Here is a 15,203-nt window from a genome sequence, read left to right as displayed (position 1 = left end):
GTAATTAACCATACAGATGTGCTATGAGCTAAAGGAACTGGAAACTGAGATTCCAGGAACACTGCAGATTGAGCTATTGCTGTGTAGCTCAAAAACTATGTTTTTCTTCTGGCTTGTCTACAAATGTGTCTGATCAATGCTACTGGCCAATTTTTTTTAGTGGCTGAGCTGGCCCTTGAGAAAGTAGATCCACTTCTATGAAGAGTATAGGAATTAAATTTGATTTAAGTAATAGATTGTCATCATCTACAAGTTTTCTACAGCTTTCATTCAGGAAGATGAGCAATATTTCTCACAAATTTTATCTGGGGCTCTGATGCAATTAGTACAGTTTAATCCTCTGGAGACTGTGGGCGAGTATCTAATCTGTGTGAGACTATGTATATGCTAACATTCATTATTGCCTCTTGGCCAAGCAGACAGAAGTCAGGGCCTTGCAGGTCAGCTTCCTGTTGGAGGAGAAATCAAGGACACAGAGTTTGGGTATTTTCCTAGTGTAACTTTTTTATTTGCAAATATAGCCCAGTTCTGGAAAAGTGCTGGTCACAAACAGTGCACAGGCCTGCCTCTCAGGCATCTCAGCCCAAACACCGATGCACAGGCCCCAGGGAACAACTCTCACCTCAGGCATTGACCATAGTTTAGGGAATTTAAGGCAGAGAGAAAAGGCTCTTGCTGCTAGCCATGGCTCCCCCAGAGAAACTTCATCAGAAAACCAACAATACAGCATATTTTCCAAGGCTTGCTTGCTTGATAAGGAAAAAGAACTGAGCACCACCTGCTGATCCCTGCAATAAGAATAGGACCTACATTTTAAAAATGATTCATGAATTTGGGTACCTCGCCTTTTCACTGCCCAACTGGAGACACTTTAAAGGTGCTCAGTCTGCTGAACACCCATTCCCTGATGGGCCTCCTTCAGGCATTGCGAACTGGCCACCCAAAAATGGAGGAGCCCAAAATCAGTAGCTGCTTTTTAAATGTAGACGGGTATGTACATTAGAGGCACACCCAGAATATTTCTCCCAGTTTGAATGTTCTGCTGCTTTAAAACTTTGCTGCTTTGCCTCTCAAACAGGTGAAATCTTTAAGCCTGGGAGGAATGCTTTGTTTCCCCACTGTATATCCCAAGAATGACTTGTGTGTGAGATCTGGAAGAGGCCAGCACTCTGAGTTAAGTGCATGGTGTGTAATGAATAAAGGCTTTAAGAACGGAGCTAGATTGAGGAGATCTGAAGTCCTTAACCACCTTATTCATCCAAGTATACCTTTCACATGCCTGTATGAAATGCATCTTGGACATCTAATTAAAAGGAACTGAAATCTACTTACATATTTGTGCAAAGACAAACGCATTGTCTAGTCAAGTTCTCTTCCTCCTATTATTATTCAAGTGAAACAAATGCCTCTCCCTCCCTGCAGGGGATACAAGAGACTTTGTGGGGGCTAAGAGAGGCTTAACTCTGCCCTTTAGAAGAAAAAGCTTCCTTTAAGGGCCAAATCATGCCTTTATTTGTGGCTGTGACAAGCCCATTGGCAATGGAAGTGATGCTGTGCTACTGCACAGGACAGGATATGGGAGAACATACTGTGCTCTGCAAGGGCTCCCTGCATGGCAGGTTGCTGTGGGGCCTGACTGGGCCAGCAATGGGACTTCCCTTTCCTTTCATTAATGCACGTGTATAGTGTGGAGGAAGGAGAGAGGACTGGAGCTTGGAGGTGTGTTGTGAGATTTGGAAGACCAGAGAACCAAAGTAAAGGAGACCCTGCCCCAACCTAGGGGGGAAGAGGATAAGAAACCCGCAGGGGTTGAGAGGGGCTGGGACTCAGAGCGAGGAGCAAACCCAGACCCCTCCCCCGCTTCCCTCCTCTATCACCTTCCTGGGCCACTAGCGGGGCCCTCGGTGCCCAAGAGCAGGGGCAAGGGGGGGTGTCTTAGCCCCCCCCAAGAAAAGCACAGCATCCACCATACGAACATCGGCCATCTTGTCACAGTGTTCCATTGCACTGGCATTGTCTGCAGTGTGGGAGAGAAAGGATGACCCATGAGTGCTAACGCCCACCATTGACAGTAAAAGATTATGCAGATCTGCTTATCAATGCACGCTTGTGGGGGAAACATGCACCAAAATGTTTTGTTTCATGCTAGTCCTCATGCAGTCAAAATATTTGAGGCCTAGATCAATGTTTTGATATTAGGCTTGCCTGCAGATCGGTATGCAGGTCGCTTATGCTCCAACTGTTTTCATGACTCAGGCGTAAAACATGTAGGCATCTCCACCTCATGGGGAAGCAGGCACATATTTTTTCACTTACATCAGGCACAAGCTTCTTATTTATATTTTTGTAAACAAGCTTCTTATGCTTCAGATTAATATCCTGATTGAATTGCTGGTACAAACATTCAAATATTTAGCAGTGAGTTGCCTGCGTACAGCATGAAATCACACGATGAGCAGGAATACTGTCGCCAGCGGTTTGTAATCTGGTATCTGTTCAGAGCCATAGCTCAGAGACTGGAATTCTGTGTTCTGTTCTCTAGGTAGTTCCCCAGAGTATTGCTTAGGAATACAGCTGTTTCAGTTGCAGGTCCTAAATCTTTTCTTCCTAGCTAAGGAACATGGTTTTGGCTGAGACTGTAGTTTCAGCGAGTCTACCCATGAGACCAGAGAGTCTCCCCCCTGAACTTTATTTACTAACTGCTCTTACATGTAGATTGGAAGCAGCCCTGGACATGCACAGACCTTCTGTCTCAAAGATGAGTTCAGTTTTAGGGACACGAGCCTGCATGCCCTGGGTTCAGTGTTGCACATATAGGTAAAAATATAGTGAGCAGGGCAGGCAGTATTAAGTAACTTAATTTTGCATTTACAAGAGCTCTGTTGAAGGTTACCAAGCTACTCCTGCTCTTATAAAGAGAGGAGTATGTAGCTTTGTGCCTCCTTTCTTGCTATGGATCACACTTACTCTCATGTCTCCTCAGCTGCAGCTTGTCTAATCGCATCCTCTCTTATTTTTTGAGAATAAGGGACTGAAGATTTAGGACCAATTTAGCAAAGTACTTAAGTATGTGCATAACTTTAGCATGTGCTTAAGTCTATCCTTATTCAGCAACTCACTTAAGCATATGCTTAAAGTTAAGCACATGGTTAAGTGCTTTCCTGAAATAGTCTTACTTCTGCTTAACTCTACCTGCATCCACATATAGCCTCCATTCACATGCACTAGATCAGAGCCATCTAGTGTTCTTTGCTGGTTACTGTGCTTAGGTAACACTAAGGTATATGTATAGATTTGTTTATATTTTCAAAAGCTGTTGAATGAACAAAGTTTGTCCTGATAGTTTGCTTTTTAAAAGAGATGTGCAAATGTACAAAACTTTGATATCCATTTGCTTTGTTTCCCCTCAACTAATGAAGCCTAGTGTACAGAAACAGAAATAAACCATCCTCTCTTTTGTAAGATTTATCTGCAAATCTGAGTGTTTCCTTACAGAAGAAACTAAACATGGATCTCACTGCTCAGCCAACTGTGTGTCAGTTAATGGGCCAATGATTTGTCTCCGAAGTTGTTTGAACTGGATCTGACAAAGACTTCCCATTGGAGCCTGAAGCTGGCAAGAGGCATAGGAACACAGGAATTGCTATACTGGATCAGACTAGGGGAACAGCTAATCTACGATCCTGCGTCCCACAGTAGACAGTACTGCCTCAGAGGAAACCATAAGAAACCCTGCCATAGGCAGTCCTGGGATAAGCTGCCTACAGGGAAATTTTTCTCCTAACTCATGTCAGTTAAAGGTCAGCTTCTGGCCTGAGGTATGGGAGTTCATATCCCTTCCTCAACTCCTATTTTTTGTTTTTCATCTTTGCTATCATAACCATATGCAGAGTTATCTATATAAATGTCCAGTCCTTTCTTGAAGCCTACCAAGCACTTCAACTCAGTGATCTCTTGTGGCAATGAGTTTGTAACAGCCTGGCCTGCCCCTATAAGAGCCAGGGAACCTTGGGCCAGCCTGCCCTGTTCAATTAACCCCACCTATGCTTTAATTAACTGCCTCCCACCCAGAAGGAGTGGGACTAACGGGGTCAGGTATTACCAGGACAAATATGTAGGTCTTATAAAATGAGCTGAGGGAAGCAAGGAACTCAGTCAGAGGAAGGTGCTCCAGGAAGTAAAGTAGATGTGTGAGGTAATGTCTACAGGAAGGTCCTTGGGAGTCCTCTGGGGAACTGCTAGGAAAAAGGGCTTCTAGGGAGAGAGCTCTAGGATGCTGTGCTCTTCCAAAAGAGTAAGAAAGTGCTCTGCAGGTCCTGGCTGTAGACATAAAGAACAGGGAACTCCAATGCATGGAAGACTGTGAGAGAGAAAGACTCCAGGGAAAGGAGCTTGGGAGTGGCTCTCTGAACAGAGCAGGAAAGCGCTGACAGCCTAGAAGGAGTGAGAGCTGAGTCTAGAAGATGGGCTGAAAAGTAGCACAAATGGGTCAAGATGTTTGGCTGTTTGTTTGGACTTTGTTACCCTAGAAGGGTTTAAAATTTGTCATATTACCAACCTTGTCCCAGGGTTGGCCGAGGGGACCCATCTCAAGGCAAGGAGTCCCCCCAGCACCACATTGGTTCAGAAGGGGGGTGTGATTGGGGAGCCAGGCCCAGTGACGGTTCCACAAGCTAATCACACACTGTGTGATACAGACTTTATTTTGATCAGCCTAAAACTTGCTGCTTTTCCGTTTAATTGAACATATCCTTCACCCGTAGGCAACAGAGGTTTCCTGCCTAAAAGGCTGATATACAGTATGCTTACATTAAGCTTCAGAGCTGTGAATAACAGTCAACTTTGTTTATGAGTTCGCTATCTTGTTCTGTTAGCTAGACAGCTTCGGGTGCTGAAATAAAAGTAGCACTCTGAAAAATGTCTTTAAGAAAACTTATCTACCCTGGAACTCACATTTCAGAGACATAAATAGTCTCTCATAACTGTTAAGTCTTTGTGATTTCATCTGCAGCATGGAAACCAGCCCAGTGGAAAAATCCTAGGGTGGACTCCTGTTTTAAACATATAAAATAGCCTGTAAATGAAGGGGTCATTATGTGCCAACTGGGATGGAAGTTGTTGTGACTGGGAACTTACCCAGCAGGAACTGAAAAGAGACAACCAAACTCATTTAATGTAGACAGAAATAGTCCCTTTCCTAACCATAATGGACCTGACTCTCCTCATTTGCATAAGTATAAATTAGGAATAACTTCACTAAAGTAAATTAAGTTATTTTGACTTTATATTACTGCAAGAGAGAGGAGAATCAGGCCTCATAGCATGTGAAGGGTTGTAACTTACAAAGTAACTGTAAGGCAAAGATTTATGGGTAAAAGTGCATGGCTTCCATGGAAAAGAAAATAAGAGAATTGATCAAGTGTAAAGTTCAGAAAGCTTTTTTTTTAAACAGTATTTCAGCCCATAATCAATAGAACTCTGACATGCGTTGGCAAGAATAGCAATGGGCTGACAAAGAATCCGGAGTAAATCAAACAGCATGAAATCAGGCTATCCATCAAAACTCAGCCTTTTCGTTTCATGACCAAGCAATTGCATCACTATTCAAAGGGCTCATTCTTGTGTCATGTGTGTTGCCTTAGGAAAATTAGCTCTGGAAATCCACTTGGAAGGGGGGAAAAAAAAAATCAGAATTTTGTCAAGATTTATCCAAAGTTAATATTTGTGAAGTTATAATGCCATAGGAGGAGTCCTGGCTGTTTCAGGACCCTCGGCCTGTCACAGGATGTCAGAGGTGTTTTCACACCTTTCAACAGGCAAATGGCTTACAAAGGCAGCTAATGTATGAACAGTTTCTCCTCTCAATAGCCCAGACCACATCACTGCATGTAGAAGGGTCGCACCCCACCAGTGCTGAAAAGTGGTTCAGCCACTTCCAAGCAGCACCCTCCCCTTCCTTAGACCACATTGAGGTCTCTCTCTGGGGCCCCACAGAGTGGGGAGCAGCAGTGGGCAAGCTTGGGTCAGGTGAAGGTGGGCTGAGGAGCTGAGCCGAGCCGGGGGAATGTTTACATTCCCCTCACATCATTCCCCGAAGTTTACTTGCAGAAAACAGCGCTCTATTTTCTGCAGCGTTCCTCCACTGTGGGGCAGCCTCCCCTTTAAGATGTTCCCAGCTAGTCTTTTAACAAGCTACCATACTATAATTTCAGGGTATAATGGTGGGGTTTTCTGGGAAGGGGAGCAGGAGGAGGCAACAGCATAAGAGGTGGTCACTGGTCATTTTTTTTCTTTTTTTGTTAAGTTTCCTAGCTCTATATTGTAAGTGGCAATAATGAAAAACATCCATCTTCTCTTGATGTGCAACTGTAAAGTTCCTTGGTGCTTGTGGGAGTCCCACAGACAAATCAAGGACAGAGAGCGAGATCCCCAACATGACTTCACAACAAAAACAATGCCACTTTGTAACTAATTCTCCTCCTTGCTCAGACCATGTAGGGCATGTGCAGTCTAATGCTTTCCTAATATATCCTCCTAGCAGTTGGATTTTCATTTTTGAGTCAGAACTTCATGTGCTCCAGGGAAGTGTGAAAGGGGTCAACTTTTATGAATTTGCTGTTGTGCCAGTTAGATTTTAAAGCTGAAGTCTGGGGTTGCCAACTGGGTAAGTGTTAGCCAATATAGAATAGAATCTAAATCAAGGGTTCTCAACCTTTGTCTTTCTGAGCCTTCCCCTCACGCGCCCCCAACATGCTATAAAAATTCCATGGCTGACCTGTGCCTCAACAACTGTTTTTCTGCACATAAAAGGCCAGGACAGCACGGGATGTAGCAAGCAGCACAATTGCCTGGGCCTCATGCTGAAGGGAGCCCCGTGAAGCTACGTTGCTCAGGCTTCCACGTCAGCCCTGGAAGGCGGAGCTCGGGGCACTGGGTTTCAGCCCCATGCGGTGGGGCTTTAGCTTTCTGCCCTGGGCCCCAGCAAGTCTAATGCTGGCTCTCCGGGGTGGCCTCCCTGAAACCTGCTTGTGGCTCCTCAGGGGGACCTGGGACCCTGGTTGACAACCACTGATCTAAAGGATAATACCCCTCTATTCAGTTCATGGGACATTAGCTGACTAACTTTAACGTTGGGTTCTTTTCAGGTGAACTTTCAACTCAAACAGTATTTCTCAAATCAGAACTTGCTTATTCTTAACAAGCCAACAATTTATTAATTCACCCAGAACCACATTAGTATACGATCAACAGTCTACAATCCAGTGTAGACACAGCCAATGTTCTAGGTATGTACTACACATGCAATAGCCTTGCAAGCAATTATTACAGACTAGAGTTGAGGCTCAGTGGTTATACCTCGGAACAAGGCAAATTATCAATATAATTAACTTATCATCAACTCTCAATTTCTTTAGTATCTAACACAATTATCACACTTCCAAGGATGCTTTTGTCTTTAGGGCAGTGGTTTTCAACCTGCGGTGCATGGACCCCTGGGCGGTCTGCACTCTGTGTCTAAGATTTCCAAAGGGATCCGCACCTCCATTTGAAATTTTTTAGGGCTTTGCAAATGAAAAAAAAAGGTTGAAACCACTGCTTTAAGGCACTTTTAAGAGTGTGGTTACTAATTGTGTGAATGGGTTGGTCCAAAAGAGACAAGTTTAGAATACCAAAAGCAACTGTTTAAAGTTTTTGTTTTCCATCTCTCTCAGGCCAATTTACTTGGACTTACGAAGAAGTTAAAATCTAAAATATGGTTACTTGAGGACTCACTAGAGAGTGCAGACTTAGTAAGATAACCTACAGTTATTTGTACTTCCCCTTTTATTCTTTAATTTAATTTTTGAAATGAAATCTCACCATTCTTATCCTCTTACCCCTGATATGGGGAAGAGTCCTTTCCACATGACTGGTTTGGGCGTTGGTCAGTCAGGTGTAGCAGAGACCCATTAAGCTAAACTAGCAATGATTGATGAGCAATAGTCCAAACACTGACAGTGGTGATCAGACAGCCAGATGTCAGAAAATCCATAGCAAAGAGGAGAACTCTGCATATGTTCCTTAATTGAGCAACAGAAGAGAGGATTTTATTCAAGGAAAAAAGGAGCCAAATAAACCAAATGAATTAAGTAGGCACTTACAAAGCCCTGAAGTGAAATTTACATAAACTTTTTACTTGACACAAACAATATCCTAGTGGCTCTGAGAGAGGCCAAGCTATCTCTCCTTAATCTGAGCTCAAAATGTCAGGCAAAGGGATCTATAAAGTGAGCGTGATACAGTGCAGATACACATTTATAAGATCAGAGTCCGTAGATAGGGTGGCCTTATCTCTTGTTTTTATTTTCGCTGTCTGTAGCAAGACTCTTGACCTACAGCATGTACCAAGTCTGCTGTCTTATATTTGTGTTCCTCTTGTTTTTCTGTTGTATAATTTAAATCATTTTTGTATTGTATCACACTCCAGCACATTATAATATTTATAAATGGAGAATGACTTGGCATAATACTTAGTGCAGCCTGTCTGCCATCAGAGAAGCATTCTTCAGATCCTCCTTGTCTCAAGAGCTGGGAAATCTGAGCTGCAACTTCTTTGAAAAAGGCTGGGCACTGCTTAGCAGCAGCATTGCTGAGTGTCCTGGGAACTTCAGCTGCTCTGAAGGGAATTAATGTGAATGCTGGTACAGAGAAGAGAGAAATGCATCTCAGGCTTGGACCTTGGTGTCAGTTGGTTTCCTTGATTGTAAACATCACCTGTTGTTGATGTGCAAATGCAGCAGCACCTTGACAGCCCTACTGCAGTACTGCTGATATAAAGGAAGAGCTGTAGAGCTGAATATCACATTAGGGCCTGATTCATCCCTGGTGTAGTGCTATAGGCTTCTGTAGAGTTACATCAAGAATGAATTTAGTCTATTGGACCAAGTCCTCCTTTGTGGACAGTATGGGTCCATCAATGCCTCAGCTGTTTTTAAACCTGACTGAAAGGGATTGTGTGACTGAGAGCCAGGTGATACCCAGGAAGGAGCCTTGTATAGTTGTCAGGGTTCCTTCCCCACTCTGAACTCTGGGTACAGATGTGGGGACCCACATCAAAGACCCCCTAAGCTTATATTCCACTAGCTTAGGTTAAAAACTTCCCCAAGGCACACATTCCTTTCCTTGTCCTTGGACGGTATTGCTGCCACCACTAAGTGATTTAAACAAACATTCAGGGAGGGGCCACTTGGAGCCCTATCTCCCCCAAAATATCCCCCGCCCAAGCCACTTCACCCTCTTTCCTGGGGGCAGGGGGGGGGGTGAGCTTGAGAATAATATACCAACCGATAGGTTAACAAAGTGAGCACAGACCAAATCCCTGGGTTTTAGGACACTGAAAATCAATCAGGTTCTTAAAAGAATTTTATTAAAAAAAAAAAAAAAAAAAAAAAAAAGGGGAGTAAAAGAATCACACCTGCAAAATCAGGATGGAAGATAACTTTACAGGTTAAATAAAAAGATTTAAAACACAGAGGATTCCCCTCTAGGCTTAACTTCAAAGTTACAAAAACAGGAATAAACCTCCCTCTTAGCATAGGGAAAATTCACAAGCTAAAACAAAAGATAATCTAATGCATTTCCTTGCTATTACTTGCAATTTCTGTAATTTTTAGATGTATCAGTTCAGGATCTTTTTAGGAACTGGGTTACCTGCTTGGTCTCTCTTTTTGTCCCGAGAGGGAACCAACAAAGAGAGCACAACAAAACCTCCTCTCCTCCTCCCCAGATTTGAAAGTATCTTCTTTCCCCATTTGTCCTTTTGGTCAGGTGCCAATTAGGTTAATTGAACTGATTAACCCCTTACAGGTAAATGACTCTGTACCTCTGGCCAGGAGGGATTTATGTTACTGCATACATACAGGTTGTTATCCTTCCCTTTATATTTATGACAATAGTGTTGTCAAGGAACTATTAGTGAGGCCTGTTCTGAGGAGTGAAGGGTTGTGTTTGAGATACTATTAGGGTCTGGGACAGGTGGAGTGATGTGAGTTTGGGATCATGTCTGTGCAACTGCTTATCTTTTATGGGTCCCAGACAATCTGACTTATCCAAAACCCTACTGGATCATCTATAGGTCACAGGCTGGTGCATCTAGAGTGGGTGGGAGGAAGTCTTTCACTGTGAGCCAAGGGGAAGGACTAGACCTGGGAAGAGTGGCTGGGCATTCTTTTTGGTGTGGCTGGGTGGCTGCTGTGACACTGTAAATCTATACTCATGCACTTAATTTGTGGAGTTACTCTGGAATTACACAATCATAGCTGAGACCAGAATTTGGATTGTAAAACGGGTGTCCTCTTTCATTCCAATAGGACAATTTAGGTCTTGTGTAACTTTTCATCTATTTATCTCAGAAGCTCTTTCTCAAACATGAATATAGGGGTTGGAAGATCAATTCCTTAAACTAGAAAAAATGAGAAGAGAACTTTACTCATGTAATGGGGTGTCCCCAACCTGATGCTATGCTCATGGCTACATTAGTCCCATGGATCCCAGTGAGAGGATTTATGCTTAATCGCATGTCCTTTAAGCTTTAAGAACTGTGGGCCACCTCCTCAGCTGGTGTACATTTTTATTCTTCGATTGACATACAGTGACTTACACTTGAGGAAGACATGGTCCTTTGCTTTACACTGTGTGCCTCAGCACTGTAAGACACAGAAAACATGGATTCTGTTTGAGTCTCTACATTCAGTTCTCACTGGATCTCTCTTGCCTTCTGATTATCTCGTTCATGCTGGTTTCCAGCCACTGATGAGAGGAAATGCACACCCAGTAGAAATTAGTGTTTTTACCCTCCTATGTTCTCAGTTAAGTCCATTCATGGCTATTAGTCAGGATGGGTAAGGAATGGTGTCCCTAGCCTCTGTTTGTCAGAGGGTGGAGATGGATGGCAGGAGAAAGGTCACTTGATCATTACCTATTAGGTTCACTCCCTCTGGGGCACCTGGCATTGGCCACTGTTGGCAGACAGGATACTGGGATGGATGGACCTTTGATCTGACCCAGTATGGCTGTTCTTTTGTTCTTTTCCAAATAATCATCTGTTATTTAAGAGGCAATGTGACATGTGATCTCTGGACTGGAAGTTCTGGAATCCATATCTCCTTCCAGTTCTGCCACTGGCTTACTTTGTGGGTTGGGGCAAGTCCCTTATCCTGTCTGTACCTAAGTTTGCTCTTCTGTAGAATGAGGGCAATATACTATTCCTTTGAGATGAGCTTTGAGACCTCTGGATGTGAAGTGCTAAATACTATTATTCAAGTTTTCAAAGCAGCAATTCTGTTAAAACCTATGATTGTCAAGTAGTAATACCCAGATGTGGACATGTGAATTTTTGTCACTAATAAAGTGATTGATTAACATAGAGATGAAGAGGAAACCTGTAGAAACTGCATGCTCCGTCCAAGCCTGTGTAGGGTCTAACATTCCACTCGCTCAGTATCTGGCTCTGCATTATAAGGCCTTGGAGCAGGTTTCCCAGCCTTAACTATGACACGGATCTGTTGGATCCTCCTGCAGATCTAAAATGGGCTTCCTTGTACTGAGCAGCAGACTTCCAACTCTCTGCAATGTTGTTTCCTGCTCTCCCAAAGAATTGGAAATAGATCCATGGCACGTGCTTTGTCTTGAAAGTAGAAAGATCCTATTTCATCTGTTAGTGGCTCACAAAGAGATATGGGGATGAGTTATAAGGGATTGAGACAATTTTAAAAAAGGGAAAACTTCAGTACAAGAGTTTCTTATTCTCACAAAATCTCATCTCCCGTGTGGTGTTTTTTTCTCCTTCCCTACTACTAGAGGGAAAGGACAGGGAGTGGGGTCCCTGGCAGGGCAAGATGCTTCCTGGTGAATAGTAATGGGAACAAAATCTTTTGCTTTCCTGGGCAATCCCCTGTTGTTGTACCATAACATTTCTTCCTCCCCCAGTACTTTTACCTTGGGAAGGAACCTAGTGTGGGATTTTCAAAGGAGCCCTGAAGTCCACTTTCCAGGCTGCTGTGACCAAAGCATTTCAATGAAACCTTACAGAAACAGGAAATTATTCTCTCACTGCAGCAGCTGGCCTAAGAGCTGGCATGTCTTTATGGGCAGGAGTATCTTCCAGCTGTGAAGACAGAAGGATCCTGGGTACCCTGTGCATTTCAAATGGATGTAGTTGCAATGTGCCCTTTAAATTAAGCTGGTGGATACTCCTGCCTATGACCTGATAGAAGGGATCTGGCTTGGTCATGATGTGCTGAGTGAATGATCAAGTCTTTTGTGTGTCTAGTGGCACTGGTTTCACTCAGGCCTTCCCCAAAGGCATACCGTTTCAATCTTTCATCTATACCTACAGTCACAAGCTGAAGTATTAAATATTTTCTTTAGGGATTACTGCAGGAGAAATACTTCTAAACTCACTGTCAGTTCTGGTCCTGGAGTGCTTCAGTGAATCCTGCTCTACTTTTGGAAAGAATGGTGTCTGTTTCGCAGGGTCCTTAGTGTTGTCTATATTTTAGAAACATAAAACCGCAATCAGAATGAACTTTTTGCCTTTTTCTAAACTCACTGTATGAGATTATGAAATCTCTGCTGAAAGCTTTAGGATTTTATTGGAGCATGATAACAAAGTGACATTCATAGAAATATACTTGTTGAAAATAAATTCTGCATGTCAGCTAATCTGAAGAATAGATACATAGCTATGGAAACATTGTTCCTCTTCCATTCACCAGCTCAGCAACAAATTTCCTCTTTGGCTGATGGAAAAAGTGATGGCAGCTGTACCTGCCAATACTTAATCAGGCAAACTAGGGGTTCTGTTCATCTCTAGGCTCCTGCTTTAGCACTGGGGGAAAGAACTCTCTCCCAAAGAGGAAAGGGAGATGAATGGTGCAGAGGGAAAGATGAGTTGTGGCTAGAAATGACTGCAGACAGGGCCGGCTCTAGGCACCAGCAAACCAAGCACGTGCTTGGGGTGGCACATTTTCAGGGGCAGCATTCTGGCCATCTTTTTTTGTTTTTGTTTTTTGTTGCTTCAGGCGGCAAAAGCCTAGAGCCGGCCCTGGCAGCAGCAGTGCGTGGTGCGTGAAGGGAGCCCTGGGGCTGCTACGGTTCACGCTGTGGGGGAGCTGCGCCCGTACCTTGTGGCTGGGCCGAGCAGGAGATACTCGTGCTGGGGGCCGCCCCGCGGGGCACAGGGAGCCACCTGCAGGTACCGCAGGGCGGCTGCCCCCCAGTGCCGCAGCTGGGGCTGGGCGAAACAGCCCGAGCTGCCCAGGGACTGCAGCAGGGCAGCCAGAAGCAGAAGCAGCAGCGGGGCCATAGAGGGCGGGGTGCTGTCATGCAGGGCCCGCATCCCACTCTCCGGGGCTCCACTCCCTCTGGGGCTACCCTGTCCCAGCTCCTCAGCCCCCTGCCGGGGCGGTCCCCCAGCTCTGCCCTCCCGGGTCCGGCCAGTCCTGGAGGTAGGATCCCTGGCTGGAGGGACCCTGGGCTGAGGCGCGGCCCGAGAGCCCCACTGCTTACCCCAACCCTGACAGCGCCGGACTGGCTGGAGGCAAGGGGGGAGCAGGCGGAGTCAGCACTGGTGGAGGGGAGCCCAGGTCTGGGGCGGCAGGGGGTGTGGGTGGGGGGGAGGAGAGAGCTCAGGGCTGGGGCGGCAGGGGGTGTGGGTAGGGGGGAGAGAGAGACCAGGCCTGGGATGGCAGGAGGTCCAGGTGGGGGAGGGCACTGGGGGGGGGTGAGAGCCCAGGGCTGGGGTGGGGGGCAGCCAAAATTTTTTTGGTTGGGGAGGCAAAAAACCTAGAGCCGGCCCTGACTGTAGAATCGGGGAGGGGAGGAAAAGAGACAAGAAGAAAAGTAAAATGGTGAGATGGGTGAGTGATTGGGTATATGCTCTGTCCTCTGCTTTTTCTGATATTCAGATCACCAATATTGTGAGTCTGTTATTTGTGACTGTAATTGTGAATGGTGAACTTCAAAACACTGAGCCTTCTTCTGAATGCTATTAACATCTGTTTCAATAGGCATTTTGTTTATCCCACATGCCTCTCAGCAGCACATAAACTGTTGTTAGTTGGACTTCTTTGTCCTGGGCAACTCAAACAATATTGTCCTTCAGCTTGAGTTCTGACAAGATTAGGTGGCCTAGCTTCACATCAGCATTCAATTATAGACTAAATCATTTGTTCTCAACCTCAGGTGTGAGAGACCGCTGCAATCAGACTGTGCCAGGATGGCAAATGCTCTGCAGTGAAGTACTCCGCTCTTTAGGACAAGACTAACAATCCATTCTGACTGTGTGTAAGGACCCAGGAAACCGGCATGGTTCTTGACAAAGAGCAGAACCTGGGTGCTGAGTAGAGAATAGGGTTCACTGAAGCCCTTTGAATGGCATAAAATGAGGTAATTGGCATTCTTTACCCAGGACAGAGCCAGAGTGGATAAACTAGGGGTAATGCAGATCAGAAAAGAGGCTCTGTACACTGGTCTGTCTATGTGGGGAAGCTTTTAGAATGTTTGCTCACACTATATCTGATTCAAGATACTGCGTTTAGTCACTTGAATGCTGCTGTGGGCAGGGTCAAGAACTAAGCAAGCATTCTGCTAGCTATCTGGCACAGCTTTACCAATGTACTATTGGGCTGGCCTCAATCTTCCTTTCTATTCCCCTCCTAGCCCTTTCCCTGAGCTCAAACTTCTAATCAGCTTGAACTGTGGGCTGGCTTAGTAAGGTGCATACTGAAAGTGTCCATTCTAGATACCACCAACCATGCTTTACATGTCCCCTATGAAGATTTAAAGGTCTCCAGGAGGGAAAGGAAGCTGTATGAATCCCCTGACTGTACAGCCTAGCTCTGTGCTTCTGAGCACTAAGCATTCATCATAGTCCCCCTAAAGTTGCCTATGGGAAGTAGGAAGCAATGCAACAGGGAATCAAAAAAATCTTCAAGGTTTCTGCATTGTTCTTCAAATTTCTCCTTAAAACTCACCTCTTGCACTATGGTGCTCACAAAACACTCAAGAGTGCTTAGGTAGCCTGGACTGTGCTGTGATAGCTGCTTATTATCCCTATCATAAATCTCTCTTGTTACTTTGTGCTCCTTTTCTGTTTGTATCTGCTTATGTCATTTTTGCACTGCTTTGGGGGCTGGGACAGTCCTTTCTTGGTGTGGTGTGTA

This window comes from Chrysemys picta, chromosome 10, assembly GCF_011386835.1.
Source record: "Chrysemys picta bellii isolate R12L10 chromosome 10, ASM1138683v2, whole genome shotgun sequence".
NCBI lineage: Eukaryota > Metazoa > Chordata > Testudines > Emydidae > Chrysemys > Chrysemys picta.
Note: the sequence above shows the minus strand (reverse complement) of the source record.